The sequence below is a fragment of the Fringilla coelebs genome, assembly GCF_963513975.1.
Source record: "Fringilla coelebs genome assembly, chromosome: 27".
Classification (NCBI taxonomy): Eukaryota; Metazoa; Chordata; class Aves; order Passeriformes; family Fringillidae; genus Fringilla; species Fringilla coelebs.
The window spans coordinates 1,209,047-1,232,005 of NC_140053.1; the positions used below are offsets into that span (position 1 = coordinate 1,209,047).

A 22,959-nucleotide genomic window follows, 5' to 3' on the forward strand; every position below is an offset into this window, starting at 1 on the left:
GAGCTCTGGGCCTTTTAGTTTGCGGAAGCCTGACCCCTAAGTGTAACCCTAACCCTAACCCTAGGCAGGGCAGCCAATCAGCCTAGGGTTAGGGCAGGTGCCAAGGAGAAAGCCCTCGAGGAGGCCAGCTTGTGGCAGTTTTGCGATGCCCCTGGGATGCCCTTTGCAGCTGCAGTGTGCCCGGAGCTCTGGGCCTTTTAGTTTGCGGAAGCCTGACCCCTAAGTGTAACCCTAACCCTAACCCTAACCCTAACCCTAGGCAGGGCAGCCAATCAGCCTAGGGTTAGGGCAGGTGCCAAGGAGAAAGCCCTCGAGGAGGCCAGCTTGTGGCAGTTTTGCGATGTCCCTGGGATGCCCTTTGCAGCTGCAGTGTGCCCGTAGCTCTGGGCCTTTTAGTTTGCGGAACCCTAACCCTAGGCGTAACCCTAACCCTAACCCTAACCCTAGGCAGGGCAGCCAATCAGCCTAGGGTTAGGGCAGGTGCCAAGGAGAAAGCCCTCGAGGAGGCCAGCTTGTGGCAGTTTTGCGATTCCCCTGGGATGCCCTTTGCAGCTGCAGTGTGCCCGGAGCTCTGGGCCTTTTAGTTTGCGGAACCCTAACCCTAGGCGTAACCCTAACCCTAACCCTAGGCAGGGCAGCCAATCAGCCTAGGGTTAGGGCAGGTGCCAAGGAGAAAGCCCTCGAGGAGGCCAGCTTGTGGCAGTTTTGCGATGCCCCTGGGATGCCCTTTGCAGCTGCAGTGTGCCCGGAACTCTGGGCCTTTTAGTTTGCGGAAGCCTGACCCCTAAGTGTAACCCTAACCCTAACACTAACCCTAACCCTAGGCAGGGCAGCCAATCAGCCTAGGGTTAGGGCAGGTGCCAAGGAGAAAGCCCTCGAGGAGGCCAGCTTGTGGCAGTTTTGCGATGCCCCTGGGATGCCCTTTGCAGCTGCAGTGTGCCCGGAGCTCTGGGCCTTTTAGTTTGCGGAAGCCTGACCCCTAAGTGTAACCCTAACCCTAACCCTAACCCTAACCCTAGGCAGGGCAGCCAATCAGCCTAGGGTTAGGGCAGGTGCCAAGGAGAAAGCCCTCGAGGAGGCCAGCTTGTGGCAGTTTTGCGATGCCCCTGGGATGCCCTTTGCAGCTGCAGTGTGCCCGGAGCTCTGGGCCTTTTAGTTTGCGGAACCCTAACCCTAGGCGTAACCCTAACCCTAACCCTAGGCAGGGCAGCCAATCAGCCTAGGGTTAGGGCAGGTGCCAAGGAGAAAGCCCTCGAGGAGGCCAGCTTGTGGCAGTTTTGCGATGCCCCTGGGATGCCCTTTGCAGCTGCAGTGTGCCCGGAGCTCTGGGCCTTTTAGTTTGCGGAACCCTAACCCTAGGCGTAACCCTAACCCTAACCCTAACCCTAGGCAGGGCAGCCAATCAGCCTAGGGTTAGGGCAGGTGCCAAGGAGAAAGCCCTCGAGGAGGCCAGCTTGTGGCAGTTTTGCGATGCCCCTGGGATGCCCTTTGCAGCTGCAGTGTGCCCGGAGCTCAGGGCCTTTTAGTTTGCGGAACCCTAACCCTAGGCATAACCCTAACCCTAACCCTAGGCAGGGCAGCCAATCAGCCTAGGGTTAGGGCAGGTGCCAAGGAGAAAGCCCTCGAGGAGGCCAGCTTGTGGCAGTTTTGCGATGCCCCTGGGATGCCCTTTGCAGCTGCAGTGTGCCCGGAACTCTGGGCCTTTTAGTTTGCGGAAGCCTGACCCCTAAGTGTAACCCTAACCCTAACCCTAACCCTAACCCTAGGCAGGGCAGCCAATCAGCCTAGGGTTAGGGCAGGTGCCAAGGAGAAAGCCCTCGAGGAGGCCAGCTTGTGGCAGTTTTGCGATGCCCCTGGGATGCCCTTTGCAGCTGCAGTGTGCCCGGAGCTCTGGGCCTTTTAGTTTGCGGAAGCCTGACCCCTAAGTGTAACCCTAACCCTAACCCTAGGCAGGGCAGCCAATCAGGCTAGGGTTAGGGCAGGTGCCAAGGAGAAAGCCCTCGAGGAGGCCAGCTTGTGGCAGTTTTGCGATGCCCCTGGGATGCCCTTTGCAGCTGAAGTGTGCCCGGAGCTCTGGGCCTTTTAGTTTGCGGAACCCTAACCCTAGGCGTAACCCTAACCCTAACCCTAACCCTAGGCAGGGCAGCCAATCAGCCTAGGGTTAGGGCAGGTGCCAAGGAGAAAGCCCTCGAGGAGGCCAGCTTGTGGCAGTTTTGCGATGCCCCTGGGATGCCCTTTGCAGCTGCAGTGTGCCCGGAGCTCAGGGCCTTTTAGTTTGCGGAACCCTAACCCTAGGCCTTACCCTAACCCTAACCCTAGGCAGGGCAGCCAATCAGCCTAGGGTTAGGGCAGGTGCCAAGGAGAAAGCCCTCGAGGAGGCCAGCTTGTGGCAGTTTTGCGATGCCCCTGGGATGCCCTTTGCAGCTGCAGTGTGCCCGGAACTCTGGGCCTTTTAGTTTGCGGACGCCTGACCCCTAAGTGTAACCCTAACCCTAACCCTAACCCTAACCCTAGGCAGGGCAGCCAATCAGCCTAGGGTTAGGGCAGGTGCCAAGGAGAAAGCCCTCGAGGAGGCCAGCTTGTGGCAGTTTTGCGATGCCCCTGGGATGCCCTTTGCAGCTGCAGTGTGCCCGGAGCTCTGGGCCTTTTAGTTTGCGGAAGCCTGACCCCTAAGTGTAACCCTAACCCTAACCCTAACCCTAACCCTAGGCAGGGCAGCCAATCAGGCTAGGGTTAGGGCAGGTGCCAAGGAGAAAGCCCTCGAGGAGGCCAGCTTGTGGCAGTTTTGCGATGCCCCTGGGATGCCCTTTGCAGCTGCAGTGTGCCCGTAGCTCTGGGCCTTTTAGTTTGCGGAACCCTAACCCTAGGCGTAACCCTAACCCTAACCCTAGGCAGGGCAGCCAATCAGCCTAGGGTTAGGGCAGGTGCCAAGGAGAAAGCCCTCGAGGAGGCAAGCTTGTGGCAGTTTTGCGATGCCCCTGGGATGCCCTTTGCAGCTGCAGTGTGCCCGGAGCTCTGGGCCTTTTAGTTTGCGGAACCCTAACCCTAGGCGTAACCCTAACCCTAACCCTAACCCTAGGCAGGGCAGCCAATCAGCCTAGGGTTAGGGCAGGTGCCAAGGAGAAAGCCCTCGAGGAGGCCAGCTTGTGGCAGTTTTGTGATGCCCCTGGGATGCCCTTTGCAGCTGCAGTGTGCCCGGAGCTCTGGGCCTTTTAGTTTGCGGAACCCTAACCCTAGGCGTAACCCTAACCCTAACCCTAGGCAGGGCAGCCAATCAGCCTAGGGTTAGGGCAGGTGCCAAGGAGAAAGCCCTGGAGGAGGCCAGCTTGTGGCAGTTTTGCGATGCCCCTGGGATGCCCTTTGCAGCTGAAGTGTGTCCGGAACTCTGGGCCTTTTAGTTTGCGGAAGCCTGACCCCTAAGTGTAACCCTAACCCTAACCCTAACCCTAGGCAGGGCAGCCAATCAGCCTAGGGTTAGGGCAGGTGCCAAGGAGAAAGCCCTCGAGGAGGCCAGCTTGTGGCAGTTTTGCGATGCCCCTGGGATGCCCTTTGCAGCTGCAGTGTGCCCGGAACTCTGGGCCTTTTAGTTTGCAGAAGCCTGACCCCTAAGTGTAACCCTAACCCTAACCCTAACCCTAGGCAGGGCAGCCAATCAGCCTAGGGTTAGGGCAGGTGCCAAGGAGAAAGCCCTCGAGGAGGCCAGCTTGTGGCAGTTTTGCGATGCCCCTGGGATGCCCTTTGCAGCTGCAGTGTGCCCGGAGCTCTGGGCCTTTTAGTTTGCGGAACCCTAACCCTAGGCGTAACCCTAACCCTAACCCTAGGCAGGGCAGCCCATCAGGCTAGGGTTAGGGCAGGTGCCAAGGAGAAAGCCCTCGAGGAGGCAAGCTTGTGGCAGTTTTGCGATGCCCCTGGGATGCCCTTTGCAGCTGAAGTGTGCCCGGAGCTCTGGGCCTTTTAGTTTGCGGAACCCTAACCCTAGGCGTAACCCTAACCCTAACCCTAGGCAGGGCAGCCAATCAGCCTAGGGTTAGGGCAGGTGCCAAGGAGAAAGCCCTCGAGGAGGCCAGCTTGTGGCAGTTTTGCGATGCCCCTGGGATGCCCTTTGCAGCTGCAGTGTGCCCGGAGCTCTGGGCCTTTTAGTTTGCGGAACCCTAACCCTAGGCGTAACCCTAACCCTAACCCTAGGCAGGGCAGCCAATCAGCCTAGGGTTAGGGCAGGTGCCAAGGAGAAAGCCCTCGAGGAGGCCAGCTTGTGGCAGTTTTGCGATGCCCCTGGGATGCCCTTTGCAGCTGCAGTGTGCCCGGAGCTCTGGGCCTTTTAGTTTGCGGAACCCTAACCCTAGGCGTAACCCTAACCCTAACCCTAACCCTAGGCAGGGCAGCCAATCAGCCTAGGGTTAGGGCAGGTGCCAAGGAGAAAGCCCTCGAGGAGGCCAGCTTGTGGCAGTTTTGCGATGCCCCTGGGATGCCCTTTGCAGCTGCAGTGTGCCCGGAGCTCAGGGCCTTTTAGTTTGCGGAACCCTAACCCTAGGCATAACCCTAACCCTAACCCTAGGCAGGGCAGCCAATCAGCCTAGGGTTAGGGCAGGTGCCAAGGAGAAAGCCCTCGAGGAGGCCAGCTTGTGGCAGTTTTGCGATGCCCCTGGGATGCCCTTTGCAGCTGCAGTGTGCCCGGAACTCTGGGCCTTTTAGTTTGCGGAAGCCTGACCCCTAAGTGTAACCCTAACCCTAACCCTAACCCTAACCCTAGGCAGGGCAGCCAATCAGCCTAGGGTTAGGGCAGGTGCCAAGGAGAAAGCCCTCGAGGAGGCCAGCTTGTGGCAGTTTTGCGATGCCCCTGGGATGCCCTTTGCAGCTGCAGTGTGCCCGGAGCTCTGGGCCTTTTAGTTTGCGGAAGCCTGACCCCTAAGTGTAACCCTAACCCTAACCCTAGGCAGGGCAGCCAATCAGGCTAGGGTTAGGGCAGGTGCCAAGGAGAAAGCCCTCGAGGAGGCCAGCTTGTGGCAGTTTTGCGATGCCCCTGGGATGCCCTTTGCAGCTGAAGTGTGCCCGGAGCTCTGGGCCTTTTAGTTTGCGGAACCCTAACCCTAGGCGTAACCCTAACCCTAACCCTAACCCTAGGCAGGGCAGCCAATCAGCCTAGGGTTAGGGCAGGTGCCAAGGAGAAAGCCCTCGAGGAGGCCAGCTTGTGGCAGTTTTGCGATGCCCCTGGGATGCCCTTTGCAGCTGCAGTGTGCCCGGAGCTCAGGGCCTTTTAGTTTGCGGAACCCTAACCCTAGGCATAACCCTAACCCTAACCCTAGGCAGGGCAGCCAATCAGCCTAGGGTTAGGGCAGGTGCCAAGGAGAAAGCCCTCGAGGAGGCCAGCTTGTGGCAGTTTTGCGATGCCCCTGGGATGCCCTTTGCAGCTGCAGTGTGCCCGGAACTCTGGGCCTTTTAGTTTGCGGAAGCCTGACCCCTAAGTGTAACCCTAACCCTAACCCTAACCCTAACCCTAGGCAGGGCAGCCAATCAGCCTAGGGTTAGGGCAGGTGCCAAGGAGAAAGCCCTCGAGGAGGCCAGCTTGTGGCAGTTTTGCGATGCCCCTGGGATGCCCTTTGCAGCTGCAGTGTGCCCGGAGCTCTGGGCCTTTTAGTTTGCGGAAGCCTGACCCCTAAGTGTAACCCTAACCCTAACCCTAACCCTAACCCTAGGCAGGGCAGCCAATCAGGCTAGGGTTAGGGCAGGTGCCAAGGAGAAAGCCCTCGAGGAGGCCAGCTTGTGGCAGTTTTGCGATGCCCCTGGGATGCCCTTTGCAGCTGCAGTGTGCCCGTAGCTCTGGGCCTTTTAGTTTGCGGAACCCTAACCCTAGGCGTAACCCTAACCCTAACCCTAGGCAGGGCAGCCAATCAGCCTAGGGTTAGGGCAGGTGCCAAGGAGAAAGCCCTCGAGGAGGCAAGCTTGTGGCAGTTTTGCGATGCCCCTGGGATGCCCTTTGCAGCTGCAGTGTGCCCGGAGCTCTGGGCCTTTTAGTTTGCGGAACCCTAACCCTAGGCGTAACCCTAACCCTAACCCTAACCCTAGGCAGGGCAGCCAATCAGCCTAGGGTTAGGGCAGGTGCCAAGGAGAAAGCCCTCGAGGAGGCCAGCTTGTGGCAGTTTTGCGATGCCCCTGGGATGCCCTTTGCAGCTGCAGTGTGCCCGGAGCTCTGGGCCTTTTAGTTTGCGGAACCCTAACCCTAGGCGTAACCCTAACCCTAACCCTAGGCAGGGCAGCCAATCAGCCTAGGGTTAGGGCAGGTGCCAAGGAGAAAGCCCTGGAGGAGGCCAGCTTGTGGCAGTTTTGCGATGCCCCTGGGATGCCCTTTGCAGCTGAAGTGTGTCCGGAACTCTGGGCCTTTTAGTTTGCGGAAGCCTGACCCCTAAGTGTAACCCTAACCCTAACCCTAACCCTAGGCAGGGCAGCCAATCAGCCTAGGGTTAGGGCAGGTGCCAAGGAGAAAGCCCTCGAGGAGGCCAGCTTGTGGCAGTTTTGCGATGCCCCTGGGATGCCCTTTGCAGCTGCAGTGTGCCCGGAACTCTGGGCCTTTTAGTTTGCAGAAGCCTGACCCCTAAGTGTAACCCTAACCCTAACCCTAACCCTAGGCAGGGCAGCCAATCAGCCTAGGGTTAGGGCAGGTGCCAAGGAGAAAGCCCTCGAGGAGGCCAGCTTGTGGCAGTTTTGCGATGCCCCTGGGATGCCCTTTGCAGCTGCAGTGTGCCCGGAGCTCTGGGCCTTTTAGTTTGCGGAACCCTAACCCTAGGCGTAACCCTAACCCTAACCCTAGGCAGGGCAGCCAATCAGCCTAGGGTTAGGGCAGGTGCCAAGGAGAAAGCCCTCGAGGAGGCAAGCTTGTGGCAGTTTTGCGATGCCCCTGGGATGCCCTTTGCAGCTGAAGTGTGTCCGGAACTCTGGGCCTTTTAGTTTGCGGAAGCCTGACCCCTAAGTGTAACCCTAACCCTAACCCTAACCCTAGGCAGGGCAGCCAATCAGCCTAGGGTTAGGGCAGGTGCCAAGGAGAAAGCCCTCGAGGAGGCCAGCTTGTGGCAGTTTTGCGATGCCCCTGGGATGCCCTTTGCAGCTGCAGTGTGCCCGGAACTCTGGGCCTTTTAGTTTGCAGAAGCCTGACCCCTAAGTGTAACCCTAACCCTAACCCTAACCCTAGGCAGGGCAGCCAATCAGCCTAGGGTTAGGGCAGGTGCCAAGGAGAAAGCCCTCGAGGAGGCCAGCTTGTGGCAGTTTTGCGATGCCCCTGGGATGCCCTTTGCAGCTGCAGTGTGCCCGGAGCTCTGGGCCTTTTAGTTTGCGGAACCCTAACCCTAGGCGTAACCCTAACCCTAACCCTAGGCAGGGCAGCCAATCAGCCTAGGGTTAGGGCAGGTGCCAAGGAGAAAGCCCTCGAGGAGGCAAGCTTGTGGCAGTTTTGCGATGCCCCTGGGATGCCCTTTGCAGCTGAAGTGTGCCCGGAGCTCTGGGCCTTTTAGTTTGCGGAACCCTAACCCTAGGCGTAACCCTAACCCTAACCCTAGGCAGGGCAGCCAATCAGCCTAGGGTTAGGGCAGGTGCCAAGGAGAAAGCCCTCGAGGAGGCCAGCTTGTGGCAGTTTTGCGATGCCCCTGGGATGCCCTTTGCAGCTGCAGTGTGCCCGGAGCTCTGGGCCTTTTAGTTTGCGGAACCCTAACCCTAGGCGTAACCCTAACCCTAACCCTAGGCAGGGCAGCCAATCAGCCTAGGGTTAGGGCAGGTGCCAAGGAGAAAGCCCTCGAGGAGGCCAGCTTGTGGCAGTTTTGCGATGCCCCTGGGATGCCCTTTGCAGCTGCAGTGTGCCCGGAACTCTGGGCCTTTTAGTTTGCGGAAGCCTGACCCCTAAGTGTAACCCTAACCCTAACCCTAACCCTAGGCAGGGCAGCCAATCAGCCTAGGGTTAGGGCAGGTGCCAAGGAGAAAGCCCTCGAGGAGGCCAGCTTGTGGCAGTTTTGCGATGCCCCTGGGATGCCCTTTGCAGCTGCAGTGTGCCCGGAGCTCAGGGCCTTTTAGTTTGCGGAAGCCTGACCCCTAAGTGTAACCCTAACCCTAACCCTAACCCTAACCCTAGGCAGGGCAGCCAATCAGCCTAGGGTTAGGGCAGGTGCCAAGGAGAAAGCCCTCGAGGAGGCCAGCTTGTGGCAGTTTTGCGATGCCCCTGGGATGCCCTTTGCAGCTGCAGTGTGCCCGGAGCTCTGGGCCTTTTAGTTTGCGGAACCCTAACCCTAGGCATAACCCTAACCCTAACCCTAGGCAGGGCAGCCAATCAGGCTAGGGTTAGGGCAGGTGCCAAGGAGAAAGCCCTCGAGGAGGCAAGCTTGTGGCAGTTTTGCGATGCCCCTGGGGTGCCCTTTGCAGCTGCAGTGTGCCCGGAGCTCTGGGCCTTTTAGTTTGCGGAAGCCTAACCCTAGGCGTAACCCTAACCCTAACCCTAACCCTAGGCAGGGCAGCCAATCAGCCTAGGGTTAGGGCAGGTGCCAAGGAGAAAGCCCTCGAGGAGGCCAGCTTGTGGCAGTTTTGCGATGCCCCTGGGATGCCCTTTGCAGCTGCAGTGTGCCCGGAGCTCTGGGCCTTTTAGTTTGCGGAACCCTAACCCTAGGCGTAACCCTAACCCTAACCCTAGGCAGGGCAGCCAATCAGCCTAGGGTTAGGGCAGGTGCCAAGGAGAAAGCCCTCGAGGAGGCCAGCTTGTGGCAGTTTTGCGATGCCCCTGGGATGCCCTTTGCAGCTGCAGTGTGCCCGGAGCTCTGGGCCTTTTAGTTTGCGGAAGCCTGACCCCTAAGTGTAACCCTAACCCTAACCCTAACCCTAACCCTAGGCAGGGCAGCCAATCAGCCTAGGGTTAGGGCAGGTGCCAAGGAGAAAGCCCTCGAGGAGGCCAGCTTGTGGCAGTTTTGCGATGCCCCTGGGATGCCCTTTGCAGCTGCAGTGTGCCCGGAGCTCTGGGCCTTTTAGTTTGCGGAACCCTAACCCTAGGCGTAACCCTAACCCTAACCCTAGGCAGGGCAGCCAATCAGGCTAGGGTTAGGGCAGGTGCCAAGGAGAAAGCCCTCGAGGAGGCAAGCTTGTGGCAGTTTTGCGATGCCCCTGGGGTGCCCTTTGCAGCTGAAGTGTGCCCGGAGCTCTGGGCCTTTTAGTTTGCGGAACCCTAACCCTAGGCGTAACCCTAACCCTAACCCTAACCCTAGGCAGGGCAGCCAATCAGCCTAGGGTTAGGGCAGGTGCCAAGGAGAAAGCCCTCGAGGAGGCCAGCTTGTGGCAGTTTTGCGATGCCCCTGGGATGCCCTTTGCAGCTGCAGTGTGCCCGGAACTCTGGGCCTTTTAGTTTGCGGAAGCCTGACCCCTAAGTGTAACCCTAACCCTAACCCTAACCCTAACCCTAGGCAGGGCAGCCAATCAGCCTAGGGTTAGGGCAGGTGCCAAGGAGAAAGCCCTCGAGGAGGCCAGCTTGTGGCAGTTTTGCGATGCCCCTGGGATGCCCTTTGCAGCTGCAGTGTGCCCGGAACTCTGGGCCTTTTAGTTTGCGGAAGCCTGACCCCTAAGTGTAACCCTAACCCTAACCCTAACCCTAACCCTAGGCAGGGCAGCCAATCAGCCTAGGGTTAGGGCAGGTGCCAAGGAGAAAGCCCTCGAGGAGGCCAGCTTGTGGCAGTTTTGCGATGCCCCTGGGATGCCCTTTGCAGCTGCAGTGTGCCCGGAGCTCTGGGCCTTTTATTTTGCGGAAGCCTGACCCCTAAGTGTAACCCTAACCCTAACCCTAACCCTAACCCTAGGCAGGGCAGCCAATCAGCCTAGGGTTAGGGCAGGTGCCAAGGAGAAAGCCCTCGAGGAGGCCAGCTTGTGGCAGTTTTGCGATGCCCCTGGGATGCCCTTTGCAGCTGCAGTGTGCCCGGAGCTCTGGGCCTTTTAGTTTGCGGAAGCCTGACCCCTAAGTGTAACCCTAACCCTAACCCTAACCCTAGGCAGGGCAGCCAATCAGCCTAGGGTTAGGGCAGGTGCCAAGGAGAAAGCCCTCGAGGAGGCCAGCTTGTGGCAGTTTTGCGATGCCCCTGGGATGCCCTTTGCAGCTGCAGTGTGCCCGGAGCTCTGGGCCTTTTAGTTTGCGGAAGCCTGACCCCTAAGTGTAACCCTAACCCTAACCCTAACCCTAACCCTAGGCAGGGCAGCCAATCAGCCTAGGGTTAGGGCAGGTGCCAAGGAGAAAGCCCTCGAGGAGGCCAGCTTGTGGCAGTTTTGCGATGCCCCTGGGATGCCCTTTGCAGCTGCAGTGTGCCCGGAGCTCAGGGCCTTTTAGTTTGCGGAACCCTAACCCTAGGCGTAACCCTAACCCTAACCCTAACCCTAGGCAGGGCAGCCAATCAGCCTAGGGTTAGGGCAGGTGCCAAGGAGAAAGCCCTCGAGGAGGCCAGCTTGTGGCAGTTTTGCGATGCCCCTGGGATGCCCTTTGCAGCTGCAGTGTGCCCGGAACTCTGGGCCTTTTAGTTTGCGGAAGCCTGACCCCTAAGTGTAACCCTAACCCTAACCCTAACCCTAGGCAGGGCAGCCAATCAGCCTAGGGTTAGGGCAGGTGCCAAGGAGAAAGCCCTCGAGGAGGCCAGCTTGTGGCAGTTTTGCGATGCCCCTGGGATGCCCTTTGCAGCTGCAGTGTGCCCGGAGCTCTGGGCCTTTTAGTTTGCGGAAGCCTGACCCCTAAGTGTAACCCTAACCCTAACCCTAACCCTAGGCAGGGCAGCCAATCAGGCTAGGGTTAGGGCAGGTGCCAAGGAGAAAGCCCTCGAGGAGGCCAGCTTGTGGCAGTTTTGCGATGCCCCTGGGATGCCCTTTGCAGCTGCAGTGTGCCCGGAGCTCTGGGCCTTTTAGTTTGCGGAAGCCTGACCCCTAAGTGTAACCCTAACCCTAACCCTAACCCTAGGCAGGGCAGCCAATCAGCCTAGGGTTAGGGCAGGTGCCAAGGAGAAAGCCCTCGAGGAGGCCAGCTTGTGGCAGTTTTGCGATGCCCCTGGGATGCCCTTTGCAGCTGCAGTGTGCCCGGAGCTCTGGGCCTTTTAGTTTGCGGAAGCCTGACCCCTAAGTGTAACCCTAACCCTAACCCTAACCCTAACCCTAACCCTAGGCAGGGCAGCCAATCAGCCTAGGGTTAGGGCAGGTGCCAAGGAGAAAGCCCTCGAGGAGGCCAGCTTGTGGCAGTTTTGCGATGCCCCTGGGATGCCCTTTGCAGCTGCAGTGTGCCCGGAGCTCAGGGCCTTTTAGTTTGCGGAACCCTAACCCTAGGCGTAACCCTAACCCTAACCCTAACCCTAGGCAGGGCAGCCAATCAGCCTAGGGTTAGGGCAGGTGCCAAGGAGAAAGCCCTCGAGGAGGCCAGCTTGTGGCAGTTTTGCGATGCCCCTGGGATGCCCTTTGCAGCTGCAGTGTGCCCGGAGCTCTGGGCCTTTTAGTTTGCGGAACCCTAACCCTAGGCGTAACCCTAACCCTAACCCTAGGCAGGGCAGCCAATCAGCCTAGGGTTAGGGCAGGTGCCAAGGAGAAAGCCCTCGAGGAGGCAAGCTTGTGGCAGTTTTGCGATGCCCCTGGGGTGCCCTTTGCAGCTGCAGTGTGCCCGGAGCTCTGGGCCTTTTAGTTTGCGGAACCCTAACCCTAGGCGTAACCCTAACCCTAACCCTAGGCAGGGCAGCCAATCAGCCTAGGGTTAGGGCAGGTGCCAAAGAGAAAGCCCTCGAGGAGGCCAGCTTGTGGCAGTTTTGCGATGCCCCTGGGATGCCCTTTGCAGCTGCAGTGTGCCCGGAGCTCAGGGCCTTTTAGTTTGCGGAAGCCTGACCCCTAAGTGTAACCCTAACCCTAACCCTAACCCTAACCCTAGGCAGGGCAGCCAATCAGCCTAGGGTTAGGGCAGGTGCCAAGGAGAAAGCCCTCGAGGAGGCCAGCTTGTGGCAGTTTTGCGATGCCCCTGGGATGCCCTTTGCAGCTGCAGTGTGCCCGGAGCTCTGGGCCTTTTAGTTTGCGGAAGCCTGACCCCTAAGTGTAACCCTAACCCTAACCCTAACCCTAGGCAGGGCAGCCAATCAGCCTAGGGTTAGGGCAGGTGCCAAGGAGAAAGCCCTCGAGGAGGCCAGCTTGTGGCAGTTTTGCGATGCCCCTGGGATGCCCTTTGCAGCTGCAGTGTGCCCGGAGCTCTGGGCCTTTTAGTTTGCGGAAGCCTGACCCCTAAGTGTAACCCTAACCCTAACCCTAACCCTAACCCTAGGCAGGGCAGCCAATCAGCCTAGGGTTAGGGCAGGTGCCAAGGAGAAAGCCCTCGAGGAGGCCAGCTTGTGGCAGTTTTGCGATGCCCCTGGGGTGCCCTTTGCAGCTGCAGTGTGCCCGGAGCTCTGGGCCTTTTAGTTTGCGGAACCCTAACCCTAGGCGTAACCCTAACCCTAACCCTAACCCTAGGCAGGGCAGCCAATCAGCCTAGGGTTAGGGCAGGTGCCAAGGAGAAAGCCCTCGAGGAGGCCAGCTTGTGGCAGTTTTGCGATGCCCCTGGGATGCCCTTTGCAGCTGCAGTGTGCCCGGAGCTCTGGGCCTTTTAGTTTGCGGAACCCTAACCCTAGGCGTAACCCTAACCCTAACCCTAGGCAGGGCAGCCAATCAGCCTAGGGTTAGGGCAGGTGCCAAGGAGAAAGCCCTCGAGGAGGCCAGCTTGTGGCAGTTTTGCGATGCCCCTGGGATGCCCTTTGCAGCTGCAGTGTGCCCGGAACTCTGGGCCTTTTAGTTTGTGGAAGCCTGACCCCTAAGTGTAACCCTAACCCTAACCCTAACCCTAACCCTAGGCAGGGCAGCCAATCAGCCTAGGGTTAGGGCAGGTGCCAAGGAGAAAGCCCTCGAGGAGGCCAGCTTGTGGCAGTTTTGCGATGCCCCTGGGATGCCCTTTGCAGCTGCAGTGTGCCCGGAACTCTGGGCCTTTTAGTTTGCGGAAGCCTGACCCCTAAGTGTAACCCTAACCCTAACCCTAACCCTAGGCAGGGCAGCCAATCAGCCTAGGGTTAGGGCAGGTGCCAAGGAGAAAGCCCTGGAGGAGGCCAGCTTGTGGCAGTTTTGCAATGCCCCTGGGATGCCCTTTGCAGCTGCAGTGTGCCCGGAGCTCAGGGCCTTTTAGTTTGCGGAAGCCTGACCCCTAAGTGTAACCCTAACCCTAACCCTAACCCTAGGCAGGGCAGCCAATCAGCCTAGGGTTAGGGCAGGTGCCAAGGAGAAAGCCCTCGAGGAGGCCAGCTTGTGGCAGTTTTGCGATGCCCCTGGGATGCCCTTTGCAGCTGCAGTGTGCCCGGAACTCTGGGCCTTTTAGTTTGCGGAACCCTAACCCTAGGCGTAACCCTAACCCTAACCCTAGGCAGGGCAGCCAATGAGCCTAGGGTTAGGGCAGGTGCCAAGGAGAAAGCCCTCGAGGAGGCAAGCTTGTGGCAGTTTTGCGATGCCCCTGGGGTGCCCTTTGCAGCTGCAGTGTGCCCGGAGCTCTGGGCCTTTTAGTTTGCGGAAGCCTAACCCTAGGCGTAACCCTAACCCTAAGCCTAACCCTAGGCAGGGCAGCCAATCAGCCTAGGGTTAGGGCAGGTGCCAAGGAGAAAGCCCTCGAGGAGGCCAGCTTGTGGCAGTTTTTCGATGCCCCTGGGATGCCCTTTGCAGCTGCAGTGTGCCCGGAGCTCTGGGCCTTTTAGTTTGCGGAAGCCTGACCCCTAAGTGTAACCCTAACCCTAACCCTAACCCTAACCCTAGGCAGGGCAGCCAATCAGCCTAGGGTTAGGGCAGGTGCCAAGGAGAAAGCCCTCGAGGAGGCCAGCTTGTGGCAGTTTTGCGATGCCCCTGGGATGCCCTTTGCAGCTGCAGTGTGCCCGGAACTCTGGGCCTTTTAGTTTGCGGAAGCCTGACCCCTAAGTGTAACCCTAACCCTAACCCTAACCCTAGGCAGGGCAGCCAATCAGCCTAGGGTTAGGGCAGGTGCCAAGGAGAAAGCCCTCGAGGAGGCCAGCTTGTGGCAGTTTTGCGATGCCCCTGGGATGCCCTTTGCAGCTGCAGTGTGCCCGGAGCTCTGGGCCTTTTAGTTTGCGGAAGCCTGACCCCTAAGTGTAACCCTAACCCTAACCCTAACCCTAACCCTAGGCAGGGCAGCCAATCAGCCTAGGGTTAGGGCAGGTGCCAAGGAGAAAGCCCTCGAGGAGGCCAGCTTGTGGCAGTTTTGCGATGCCCCTGGGATGCCCTTTGCAGCTGCAGTGTGCCCGGAGCTCAGGGCCTTTTAGTTTGCGGAAGCCTGACCCCTAAGTGTAACCCTAACCCTAACCCTAACCCTAGGCAGGGCAGCCAATCAGGCTAGGGTTAGGGCAGGTGCCAAGGAGAAGGCCCTCGAGGAGGCCAGCTTGTGGCAGTTTTGCGATGCCCCTGGGATGCCCTTTGCAGCTGCAGTGTGCCCGGAGCTCTGGGCCTTTTAGTTTGCGGAACCCTAACCCTAGGCGTAACCCTAACCCTAACCCTAGGCAGGGCAGCCAATCAGCCTAGGGTTAGGGCAGGTGCCAAGGAGAAAGCCCTCGAGGAGGCCAGCGTGTGGCAGTTTTGCGATGCCCCTGGGATGCCCTTTGCAGCTGCAGTGTGCCCGGAACTCTGGGCCTTTTAGTTTGCGGAAGCCTGACCCCTAAGTGTAACCCTAACCCTAACCCTAACCCTAACCCTAGGCAGGGCAGCCAATCAGCCTAGGGTTAGGGCAGGTGCCAAGGAGAAAGCCCTCGAGGAGGCCAGCTTGTGGCAGTTTTGCGATGCCCCTGGGATGCCCTTTGCAGCTGCAGTGTGCCCGGAGCTCTGGGCCTTTTAGTTTGCGGAAGCCTGACCCCTAAGTGTAACCCTAACCCTAACCCTAACCCTAACCCTAGGCAGGGCAGCCAATCAGCCTAGGGTTAGGGCAGGTGCCAAGGAGAAAGCCCTCGAGGAGGCCAGCTTGTGGCAGTTTTGCGATGCCCCTGGGATGCCCTTTGCAGCTGCAGTGTGCCCGGAGCTCAGGGCCTTTTAGTTTGCGGAAGCCTGACCCCTAAGTGTAACCCTAACCCTAACCCTAACCCTAGGCAGGGCAGCCAATCAGCCTAGGGTTAGGGCAGGTGCCAAGGAGAAAGCCCTCGAGGAGGCCAGCTTGTGGCAGTTTTGCGATGCCCCTGGGATGCCCTTTGCAGCTGCAGTGTGCCCGGAGCTCTGGGCCTTTTAGTTTGCGGAACCCTAACCCTAGGCGTAACCCTAACCCTAACCCTAGGCAGGGCAGCCAATCAGCCTAGGGTTAGGGCAGGTGCCAAGGAGAAAGCCCTCGAGGAGGCCAGCGTGTGGCAGTTTTGCGATGCCCCTGGGATGCCCTTTGCAGCTGCAGTGTGCCCGGAACTCTGGGCCTTTTAGTTTGCGGAAGCCTGACCCCTAAGTGTAACCCTAACCCTAACCCTAACCCTAACCCTAGGCAGGGCAGCCAATCAGCCTAGGGTTAGGGCAGGTGCCAAGGAGAAAGCCCTCGAGGAGGCCAGCTTGTGGCAGTTTTGCGATGCCCCTGGGATGCCCTTTGCAGCTGCAGTGTGCCCGGAGCTCTGGGCCTTTTAGTTTGCGGAAGCCTGACCCCTAAGTGTAACCCTAACCCTAACCCTAACCCTAGGCAGGGCAGCCAATCAGCCTAGGGTTAGGGCAGGTGCCAAGGAGAAAGCCCTCGAGGAGGCCAGCTTGTGGCAGTTTTGCGATGCCCCTGGGATGCCCTTTGCAGCTGCAGTGTGCCCGTAGCTCTGGGCCTTTTAGTTTGCGGAACCCTAACCCTAGGCGTAACCCTAACCCTAACCCTAGGCAGGGCAGCCAATCAGCCTAGGGTTAGGGCAGGTGCCAAGGAGAAAGCCCTCGAGGAGGCAAGCTTGTGGCAGTTTTGCGATGCCCCTGGGGTGCCCTTTGCAGCTGAAGCGTGCCCGGAGCTCTGGGCCTTTTAGTTTGCAGAACCCTAACCCTAGGCGTAACCCTAACCCTAACCCTAGGCAGGGCAGCCAATCAGGCTAGGGTTAGGGCAGGTGCCAAGGAGAAAGCCCTCGAGGAGGCAAGCTTGTGGCAGTTTTGCGATGCCCCTGGGATGCCCTTTGCAGCTGCAGTGTGCCCGGAGCTCTGGGCCTTTTAGTTTGCGGAAGCCTAACCCTAGGCGTAACCCTAACCCTAACCCTAGGCAGGGCAGCCAATCAGCCTAGGGTTAGGGCAGGTGCCAAGGAGAAAGCCCTCGAGGAGGCCAGCTTGTGGCAGTTTTGCGATGCCCCTGGGATGCCCTTTGCAGCTGAAGTGTGTCCGGAACTCTGGGCCTTTTAGTTTGCAGAAGCCTGACCCCTAAGTGTAACCCTAACCCTAACCCTAACCCTAGGCAGGGCAGCCAATCAGCCTAGGGTTAGGGCAGGTGCCAAGGAGAAAGCCCTGGAGGAGGCCAGCTTGTGGCAGTTTTGCGATGCCCCTGGGATGCCCTTTGCAGCTGCAGTGTGCCCGGAACTCTGGGCCTTTTAGTTTGCGGAAGCCTGACCCCTAAGTGTAACCCTAACCCTAACCCTAACCCTAGGCAGGGCAGCCAATCAGCCTAGGGTTAGGGCAGGTGCCAAGGAGAAAGCCCTCGAGGAGGCAAGCTTGTGGCAGTTTTGCGATGCCCCTGGGATGCCCGTTGCAGCTGCAGTGTGCCCGGAGCTCAGGGCCTTTTAGTTTGCGGAAGCCTGACCCCTAAGTGTAACCCTAACCCTAACCCTAACCCTAACCCTAGGCAGGGCAGCCAATCAGCCTAGGGTTAGGGCAGGTGCCAAGGAGAAAGCCCTCGAGGAGGCCAGCTTGTGGCAGTTTTGCGATGCCCCTGGGATGCCCTTTGCAGCTGCAGTGTGCCCGGAGCTCTGGGCCTTTTAGTTTGCGGAACCCTAACCCTAGGCGTAACCCTAACCCTAACCCTAACCCTAGGCAGGGCAGCCAATCAGGCTAGGGTTAGGGCAGGTGCCAAGGAGAAAGCCCTCGAGGAGGCCAGCTTGTGGCAGTTTTGCGATGCCCCTGGGATGCCCTTTGCAGCTGCAGTGTGCCCGGAGCTCTGGGCCTTTTAGTTTGCGGAACCCTAACCCTAGGCGTAACCCTAACCCTAACCCTAGGCAGGGCAGCCAATCAGCCTAGGGTTAGGGCAGGTGCCAAGGAGAAAGCCCTCGAGGAGGCCAGCTTGTGGCAGTTTTGCGATGCCCCTGGGATGCCCTTTGCAGCTGCAGTGTGCCCGGAGCTCTGGGCCTTTTAGTTTGCGGAAGCCTGACCCCTAAGTGTAACCCTAACCCTAACCCTAACCCTAACCCTAGGCAGGGCAGCCAATCAGCCTAGGGTTAGGGCAGGTGCCAAGGAGAAAGCCCTCGAGGAGGCCAGCTTGTGGCAGTTTTGCGATGCCCCTGGGATGCCCTTTGCAGCTGCAGTGTGCCCGGAGCTCTGGGCCTTTTAGTTTGCGGAACCCTAACCCTAGGCGTAACCCTAACCCTAGGCAGGGCAGCCAATCAGGCTAGGGTTAGGGCAGGTGCCAAGGAGAAAGCCCTCGAGGAGGCAAGCTTGTGGCAGTTTTGCGATGCCCCTGGGGTGCCCTTTGCAGCTGAAGTGTGCCCGGAGCTCTGGGCCTTTTAGTTTGCAGAACCCTAACCCTAGGCGTAACCCTAACCCTAACCCTAACCCTAGGCAGGGCAGCCAATCAGCCTAGGGTTAGGGCAGGTGCCAAGGAGAAAGCCCTCGAGGAGGCCAGCTTGTGGCAGTTTTGCGATGCCCCTGGGATGCCCTTTGCAGCTGCAGTGTGCCCGGAGCTCTGGGCCTTTTAGTTTGCGGAACCCTAACCCTAGGCGTAACTCTAACCCTAACCCTAGGCAGGGCAGCCAATCAGCCTAGGGTTAGGGCAGGTGCCAAGGAGAAAGCCCTCGAGGAGGCCAGCTTGTGGCAGTTTTGCGATGCCCCTGGGATGCCCTTTGCAGCTGCAGTGTGCCCGGAGCTCTGGGCCTTTTAGTTTGCGGAAGCCTGACCCCTAAGTGTAACCCTAACCCTAACCCTAACCCTAACCCTAGGCAGGGCAGCCAATCAGCCTAGGGTTAGGGCAGGTGCCAAGGAGAAAGCCCTCGAGGAGGCCAGCTTGTGGCAGTTTTGCGATGCCCCTGGGATGCCCTTTGCAGCTGCAGTGTGCCCGGAGCTCTGGGCCTTTTAGTTTGCGGAACCCTAACCCTAGGCGTAACCCTAACCCTAACCCTAGGCAGGGCAGCCAATCAGGCTAGGGTTAGGGCAGGTGCCAAGGAGAAAGCCCTCGAGGAGGCAAGCTTGTGGCAGTTTTGCGATGCCCCTGGGGTGCCCTTTGCAGCTGAAGTGTGCCCGGAGCTCTGGGCCTTTTAGTTTGCGGAACCCTAACCCTAGGCGTAACCCTAACCCTAAGCCTAACCCTAGGCAGGGCAGCCAATCAGCCTAGGGTTAGGGCAGGTGCCAAGGAGAAAGCCCTCGAGGAGGCCAGCTTGTGGCAGTTTTGCGATGCCCCTGGGATGCCCTTTGCAGCTGCAGTGTGCTCGGAGCTCTGGGCCTTTTAGTTTGCGGAACCCTAACCCTAGGCGTAACCCTAAGCCTAACCCTAGGCAGGGCAGCCAATCAGCCTAGGGTTAGGGCAGGTGCCAAGGAGAAAGCCCTCGAGGAGGCCAGCTTGTGGCAGTTTTTCGATGCCCCTGGGATGCCCTTTGCAGCTGCAGTGTGCCCGGAGCTCTGGGCCTTTTAGTTTGCGGAAGCCTGACCCCTAAGTGTAACCCTAACCCTAACCCTAACCCTAACCCTAGGCAGGGCAGCCAATCAGCCTAGGGTTAGGGCAGGTGCCAAGGAGAAAGCCCTCGAGGAGGCCAGCTTGTGGCAGTTTTGCGATGCCCCTGGGATGCCCTTTGCAGCTGCAGTGTGCCCGGAACTCTGGGCCTTTTAGTTTGCGGAAGCCTGACCCCTAAGTGTAACCCTAACCCTAACCCTAACCCTAGGCAGGGCAGCCAATCAGCCTAGGGTTAGGGCAGGTGCCAAGGAGAAAGCCCTCGAGGAGGCCAGCTTGTGGCAGTTTTGCGATGCCCCTGGGATGCCCTTTGCAGCTGCAGTGTGCCCGGAGCTCTGGGCCTTTTAGTTTGCGGAAGCCTGACCCCTAAGTGTAACCCTAACCCTAACCCTAACCCTAACCCTAGGCAGGGCAGCCAATCAGCCTAGGGTTAGGGCAGGTGCCAAGGAGAAAGCCCTCGAGGAGGCCAGCTTGTGGCAGTTTTGCGATGCCCCTGGGATGCCCTTTGCAGCTGCAGTGTGCCCGGAGCTCAGGGCCTTTTAGTTTGCGGAAGCCTGACCCCTAAGTGTAACCCTAACCCTAACCCTAACCCTAGGCAGGGCAGCCAATCAGCCTAGGGTTAGGGCAGGTGCCAAGGAGAAAGCCCTCGAGGAGGCCAGCTTGTGGCAGTTTTGCGATGCCCCTGGGATGCCCTTTGCAGCTGCAGTGTGCCCGGAGCTCTGGGCCTTTTAGTTTGCGGAACCCTAACCCTAGGCGTAACCCTAACCCTAACCCTAGGCAGGGCAGCCAATCAGCCTAGGGTTAGGGCAGGTGCCAAGGAGAAAGCCCTCGAGGAGGCCAGCGTGTGGCAGTTTTGCGATGCCCCTGGGATGCCCTTTGCAGCTGCAGTGTGCCCGGAACTCTGGGCCTTTTAGTTTGCGGAAGCCTGACCCCTAAGTGTAACCCTAACCCTAACCCTAACCCTAGGCAGGGCAGCCAATCAGCCTAGGGTTAGGGCAGGTGCCAAGGAGAAAGCCCTCGAGGAGGCCAGCTTGTGGCAGTTTTGCGATGCCCCTGGGATGCCCTTTGCAGCTGCAGTGTGCCCGGAGCTCTGGGCCTTTTAGTTTGCGGAAGCCTGACCCCTAAGTGTAACCCTAACCCTAACCCTAACCCTAACCCTAGGCAGGGCAGCCAATCAGCCTAGGGTTAGGGCAGGTGCCAAGGAGAAAGCCCTCGAGGAGGCCAGCTTGTGGCAGTTTTGCGATGCCCCTGGGATGCCCTTTGCAGCTGCAGTGTGCCCGGAGCTCAGGGCCTTTTAGTTTGCGGAAGCCTGACCCCTAAGTGTAACCCTAACCCTAACCCTAACCCTAGGCAGGGCAGCCAATCAGCCTAGGGTTAGGGCAGGTGCCAAGGAGAAAGCCCTCGAGGAGGCCAGCTTGTGGCAGTTTTGCGATGCCCCTGGGATGCCCTTTGCAGCTGCAGTGTGCCCGGAGCTCTGGGCCTTTTAGTTTGCGGAACCCTAACCCTAGGCGTAACCCTAACCCTAACCCTAGGCAGGGCAGCCAATCAGCCTAGGGTTAGGGCAGGTGCCAAGGAGAAAGCCCTCGAGGAGGCCAGCGTGTGGCAGTTTTGCGATGCCCCTGGGATGCCCTTTGCAGCTGCAGTGTGCCCGGAACTCTGGGCCTTTTAGTTTGCGGAAGCCTGACCCCTAAGTGTAACCCTAACCCTAACCCTAACCCTAACCCTAGGCAGGGCAGCCAATCAGCCTAGGGTTAGGGCAGGTGCCAAGGAGAAAGCCCTCGAGGAGGCCAGCTTGTGGCAGTTTTGCGATGCCCCTGGGATGCCCTTTGCAGCTGCAGTGTGCCCGGAGCTCTGGGCCTTTTAGTTTGCGGAAGCCTGACCCCTAAGTGTAACCCTAACCCTAACCCTAACCCTAACCCTAGGCAGGGCAGCCAATCAGCCTAGGGTTAGGGCAGGTGCCAAGGAGAAAGCCCTCGAGGAGGCCAGCTTGTGGCAGTTTTGCGATGCCCCTGGGATGCCCTTTGCAGCTGCAGTGTGCCCGTAGCTCTGGGCCTTTTAGTTTGCGGAACCCTAACCCTAGGCGTAACCCTAACCCTAACCCTAGGCAGGGCAGCCAATCAGCCTAGGGTTAGGGCAGGTGCCAAGGAGAAAGCCCTCGAGGAGGCAAGCTTGTGGCAGTTTTGCGATGCCCCTGGGGTGCCCTTTGCAGCTGAAGCGTGCCCGGAGCTCTGGGCCTTTTAGTTTGCAGAACCCTAACCCTAGGCGTAACCCTAACCCTAACCCTAGGCAGGGCAGCCAATCAGGCTAGGGTTAGGGCAGGTGCCAAGGAGAAAGCCCTCGAGGAGGCAAGCTTGTGGCAGTTTTGCGATGCCCCTGGGATGCCCTTTGCAGCTGCAGTGTGCCCGGAGCTCTGGGCCTTTTAGTTTGCGGAAGCCTAACCCTAGGCGTAACCCTAACCCTAACCCTAGGCAGGGCAGCCAATCAGCCTAGGGTTAGGGCAGGTGCCAAGGAGAAAGCCCTCGAGGAGGCCAGCTTGTGGCAGTTTTGCGATGCCCCTGGGATGCCCTTTGCAGCTGAAGTGTGTCCGGAACTCTGGGCCTTTTAGTTTGCAGAAGCCTGACCCCTAAGTGTAACCCTAACCCTAACCCTAACCCTAGGCAGGGCAGCCAATCAGCCTAGGGTTAGGGCAGGTGCCAAGGAGAAAGCCCTGGAGGAGGCCAGCTTGTGGCAGTTTTGCGATGCCCCTGGGATGCCCTTTGCAGCTGCAGTGTGCCCGGAACTCTGGGCCTTTTAGTTTGCGGAAGCCTGACCCCTAAGTGTAACCCTAACCCTAACCCTAACCCTAGGCAGGGCAGCCAATCAGCCTAGGGTTAGGGCAGGTGCCAAGGAGAAAGCCCTCGAGGAGGCAAGCTTGTGGCAGTTTTGCGATGCCCCTGGGATGCCCGTTGCAGCTGCAGTGTGCCCGGAGCTCAGGGCCTTTTAGTTTGCGGAAGCCTGACCCCTAAGTGTAACCCTAACCCTAACCCTAACCCTAACCCTAGGCAGGGCAGCCAATCAGCCTAGGGTTAGGGCAGGTGCCAAGGAGAAAGCCCTCGAGGAGGCCAGCTTGTGGCAGTTTTGCGATGCCCCTGGGATGCCCTTTGCAGCTGCAGTGTGCCCGGAGCTCTGGGCCTTTTAGTTTGCGGAACCCTAACCCTAGGCGTAACCCTAACCCTAACCCTAACCCTAGGCAGGGCAGCCAATCAGGCTAGGGTTAGGGCAGGTGCCAAGGAGAAAGCCCTCGAGGAGGCCAGCTTGTGGCAGTTTTGCGATGCCCCTGGGATGCCCTTTGCAGCTGCAGTGTGCCCGGAGCTCTGGGCCTTTTAGTTTGCGGAACCCTAACCCTAGGCGTAACCCTAACCCTAACCCTAGGCAGGGCAGCCAATCAGCCTAGGGTTAGGGCAGGTGCCAAGGAGAAAGCCCTCGAGGAGGCCAGCTTGTGGCAGTTTTGCGATGCCCCTGGGATGCCCTTTGCAGCTGCAGTGTGCCCGGAGCTCTGGGCCTTTTAGTTTGCGGAAGCCTGACCCCTAAGTGTAACCCTAACCCTAACCCTAACCCTAACCCTAGGCAGGGCAGCCAATCAGCCTAGGGTTAGGGCAGGTGCCAAGGAGAAAGCCCTCGAGGAGGCCAGCTTGTGGCAGTTTTGCGATGCCCCTGGGATGCCCTTTGCAGCTGCAGTGTGCCCGGAGCTCTGGGCCTTTTAGTTTGCGGAACCCTAACCCTAGGCGTAACCCTAACCCTAGGCAGGGCAGCCAATCAGGCTAGGGTTAGGGCAGGTGCCAAGGAGAAAGCCCTCGAGGAGGCAAGCTTGTGGCAGTTTTGCGATGCCCCTGGGGTGCCCTTTGCAGCTGAAGTGTGCCCGGAGCTCTGGGCCTTTTAGTTTGCAGAACCCTAACCCTAGGCGTAACCCTAACCCTAACCCTAACCCTAGGCAGGGCAGCCAATCAGCCTAGGGTTAGGGCAGGTGCCAAGGAGAAAGCCCTCGAGGAGGCCAGCTTGTGGCAGTTTTGCGATGCCCCTGGGATGCCCTTTGCAGCTGCAGTGTGCCCGGAGCTCTGGGCCTTTTAGTTTGCGGA

The 22,959-nt window shown here is 59.1% G+C and overlaps 1 protein-coding gene across 1 annotated transcript in view; it reads left to right on the plus strand.

The window, feature by feature from the left end:
• The window catches only part of PDK2 (pyruvate dehydrogenase kinase 2), a 165,552-nt gene that overhangs the window by 21,766 nt on the left and 120,827 nt on the right, over positions 1–22,959 (plus strand). The window lies entirely within an intron of this gene.